The sequence below is a fragment of the Elephantulus edwardii genome, unplaced genomic scaffold (genome assembly GCF_000299155.1).
Source record: "Elephantulus edwardii isolate Elephantulus edwardi_28Jun2011 unplaced genomic scaffold, EleEdw1.0 scaffold00259, whole genome shotgun sequence".
Lineage (NCBI taxonomy): Eukaryota > Metazoa > Chordata > Mammalia > Macroscelidea > Macroscelididae > Elephantulus > Elephantulus edwardii.
The window spans coordinates 3,469,012-3,473,363 of record NW_006400009.1 but is presented as its reverse complement, the minus strand read 5'-3'; the positions used below and the strand labels follow the sequence as shown (position 1 = coordinate 3,473,363).

Below are 4,352 nucleotides of genomic sequence, written 5' to 3'. Positions count from 1 at the left end.
CCACTTGCTCTACAGAGGTAACTCATGGTTGCTGTGATGCTAAACACTGTGACACTGATGTGTCAAATGTAATAATGGTTACCCATGGTGGACAGTGTTTGGTGGAGCTTCCCAATTAAAACAAGCTTGGAAGCAGGAGTGGCATCCACTTCTGAAATAACTTGCCTCTGGAAACTCTATGACCATGGAGAAACAATGAAAGTTATACAAGTGTTCAGGTCTTTCCTTCATAGGGTTGGTATAAGTTGTCTATGATTCAAAGGCACTTAACAACAATGCAATCATGCTTTTCCCATTTCCTTCCTATAATTCTATTTTCTTTAACTTTTCTATACTTCTCTCTGTCTTCTTTTCTTTAGTGATACTGTGCTGCTTATTCCCTCATTAGATATTGCTTTTCCTCTATATGTATATTATTTATGTGCTAATTTTCAGCCCCCTCTACCTTCCTTGCCAACCTTGAAACCATTGAAGAATGATTCACTCTCTGTGTAGCTTCCCTTAGCTTTTTATAACTGAGGTCTTATGAAACACTTGCCTTTCTATGACTGACTTATTTCACTCAGCATTAAGTCCTCTAACATCTATGTTATGTAATGTTTCATGAATTCCTTATTGTTTTTAGTGTTGCTAATACTCCATTGGGGAATGCACTCCCCCAATGTACTCCATTGGAGATGCCCTATAGGCTTTTTTATCCATTTGTCCATTGTTGAACATTTGAATTTTTTCCATATTTTTGCTTTTGTAAGTAATGCTACTTGAAACGTGGCCATGAATATATCTGTTCAGATCACATTTCTTATTTTTTTAAGATATATATTTAGTAGTTAGACTTCTGGAAACAATGACATTTCTATTTCCAACTTTTTAAGGAAGTACCAAACTGTTTTTCATAGTGGCTGTGCAGTTTTACATTCCCACCCACAGTGTATGGAAATACGCAATCTTTCCATAACTTCATCAGCATTTGTTATTTACTGTCTTACTGAACTTTATTTTTGTTGCTAGAGTGTGATGGTAACTCATTATTTTTATTTGAATTTAATAGCTAGTGATCTTGATCATTTCTTTGAGTGTTTGTTGGTTATTTGAATATTTTCTTGCTGAATTGTCTTTTTATGCCCTTGGTTCAGTCTATAATTGAGTTGTTTGTCCCTTTTCTTGTAGAGGTGTTAGAGTTGTTTCTAAATTTTAGTCACGAGTCCTTTGTCAAATACATCACTGTCAAGTTTTGTGGTTTTTTTTTTTTAGTCTGTAGGTTTTCTTTTTAGTCTTTTGGAGAAGTTATAGTATAGTTATAGTATTAGATGTAGAGGCCCGATTGAAAGTTAATCAAAATGAGAAGAAACAGTTATAAGCATCCTTTAAGTTAGAAAATGGAATGTATGAAGTATAAATGTTGGAAAACTAGAAGTTGTGAAAATTAAATGGGACACATGAATATCGACAGTTTAGGCATTAGTGAGATGAGACTTAGTATCAGATGATCACATATACTATGTTGAGAATGAAAAACAGAGCAAGAATGATGTTACATTCCTAGGCAAAAAGAAAATTTCAAGTTCTGTCCTAAAGTAAAATATTGTGAGTGACTGGATATTATCCATATTCACACAAGGAAGACCTATTAATACAACTATTGTTCAGATATACACATCAAAAGCTAAAGCTAAAGAGGAATGAATTGAAAAATTTTACTAATTGTTTTTAAATTTTTACTAAATTTTGCAGTTAGAAATTAATCAAACATGCAGTCAACATATATTAATGAAAATTGGTGACTGGAATGCAAAAGTTGGAAACAATGGGGAAGGAATTGTAGTCGTAAAGTACGGACTTGGTGATAGAACAAAGTTGTAAATGTTGTTTTTAGGTGTTTTTAGTTGAGTATGACTCATAGTGACCCTATGAACAAAAGATTTGAAACCAGTCCTGTCCTGCTCCGTCCTCACACTTCCTGACACAAAAGAGCCCATTCCAGCAGTCACATTGTCAGTCCACCTGGTTGAGGGTCTTCCTCTCCTTCACTGACCCTCCACCTTTCCCAACATCATGGCCCTCTCCGAGGAATAGCACCTCCTAACAATATGTCCAAAGTATGTTAGGCAAAGCCTCATTATTCTTGCCTCCAAAGAGCACTCTGGCTGCACCCTCTCCAAGACCTATCTATTTGTGTTCTAGGCCTTCCATGGGATGTTCAGTGCTCTTCTCCAACACTACAGCTCAAAGGCATCAATTCTTCTTCTGTCATCCTTATTCATTGTCCAGGTCTCAGATGCATAGCTAGTAATCACAAAGAACGTGGCCTGAATCAGACGCACCTTAGTCCTTAGACTGACATTACTACTCCTCAATAATTTGGAAAGGTTCCTAACTGCAGATTTTCCCATTGCAATGTGTGTCCTAATTTCCTGACTGTTTGTAAGCTGGAAATAGAATGATTGAATTTTTGGGGTTCAATGACATATTCATTGTAAATACCTTGTAAATACCAAACAAGCGGCTCAGTGGACACCCTGGTGCTGATTCCCTTCAACCGGTCAGGAGCTGCTGGATCCTCTCAAGTTGGGCCTTGAATCCCAAGTTAAAAATTCTTACTCAAGCCTGAACCGTGGGAAGAAAGCTCGGCAGCCTTGCTCCTTGACAGACACGATGCTTTCCAAAGTGGCCCAATCACAGACCGTGTCTCTGCTTCTCCGGAGGCTTCATTCTTCAGCGCCTTCTGCTGTTTCTGTTGCCACCAAAAAAAAAAAAAAAAAACAGTCCAAGGCCCTCCATCCTCTGACTACATTTTTGAATGGGAATCTAAGTATGGTGCACATAACTACCACCCTCTTCCTGTAGCCCTGGAGAAAGGAAAAGGGATTTACGTCTGGGATGTGGAAGGAAGAAAGTACTTTGACTTCCTGAGCGCTTACAGTGCTGTCAACCGGAGTCACTGCCACCCGAAGATCGTAGACGCCATGAAGCAGCAGGCAGAGAAGCTGACCTTAACCTCCAGGGCTTTCTACAATAATGTGCTTGGAGAATATGAAGAGTACATCACTAAGCTTTTCAATTACCACAAAGTTCTGCCCATGAATACAGGCGTGGAGGCCGGAGAGACAGCCTGCAAACTCGCTCAGAAATGGGCTTACACGGTCAAGGGCGTGCCCAAGTACAAAGCTAAGATCATTTTTTGCAGCTGGAAACTTCTGGGTAGAACAATGTCTGCCATCTCTGGTTCCACAGACACAACGAACTACGATGGATTCGGACCCTTCATGCCGGGTTTCGAAATTATCCCCTACAATGACCTGCCTGCCCTCGAGCGCGCTCTCCAGGACCCCAATGTGGCCTCATTCATGGTGGAGCCCATCCAGGGAGAAGCGGCCATCATCATCCCGGACCAGGGCTACCTCCAGCGTGTGCGGGAACTCTGCACCCAGCACCAGGTTCTCTTTGTTGCTGATGTCCAGACAGGCTTGGCCAGAACTGGCCGGTGCCTAGCTGTCGATTATGAAGACGTGAGGCCGGATGTGATTCTGCTTGGCAAGGCCTTCTCCGGGGGCTTGTACCCTGTCTCCGCCGTGCTGTGTGACGATGAGGTCATGCTCTCCATCAAACCCAGGGAGCACGGCTCCACCTACGGCGGGAACCCCCTTGGCGGCCGCGTGGCCATCGCAGCCCTTGAGGTCTTGGAGGAGGAGAATCTGACTGAAAACGCGTACAGAATGGATGTCCTCTTGAGACGTGAACTCATGAAGCTGCCTTCTGAAGTGGTTACTGCCGTCGGAGGAAAAGGGTTACTGAATGCCATCGTCATTAAAGAAACCAAAGATGACGATGCTTGGAAGGTGTGTCTCCGGCTTCGAGGCAATGGACTTCTGGCCAAGCCGACCCATGGTGATACCATCCGGCTGGCGCCTCCACTGGTGATCAAGGAGGACGAGATCCTGGAGGCCGTGGAGATCATCCGCAAGACCATCCTGTCTTTCTGAGAGTGGTCACGGGCGTTGGGCTGGAGATGGACAGGTGGTTCCGGGGGATGCGGTTAAGACTGCTCTAACGCAGACACCTTCCACTCCCAGTGTCCCCCAGGACCAGCTTAGTTCTTAGTAGAAGTACGATCCTGCAGTGTGCTGTGTAATGCAACCTAGAGTAGTGGCGTCTGCGTTGAAGCGTTTGCTCGTGTGTGTGTGTGTGTGTGTGTGTGTGTGTGTGTGTGTGCACGTGTACATTCTAAAGTGAAATCTCCTTCTCAGCCTTTCAATCAGGTCCTGTGAGTGTAATTTACATACTTTAAAAACCCTTTGCTTGTAGAGGAAGTCTTTTATATTTGAAAATGTTACTCCTGAGAGAATAGATTC

General features: G+C 42.7%; 1 pseudogene; it reads left to right on the top strand.

The window, feature by feature from the left end:
• Positions 1 to 2,655: 2,655 nt before the first annotated feature.
• LOC102856955 lies at positions 2,656 to 3,983 on the top strand (annotated as a pseudogene).
• Positions 3,984 to 4,352: the final 369 nt, after the last annotated feature.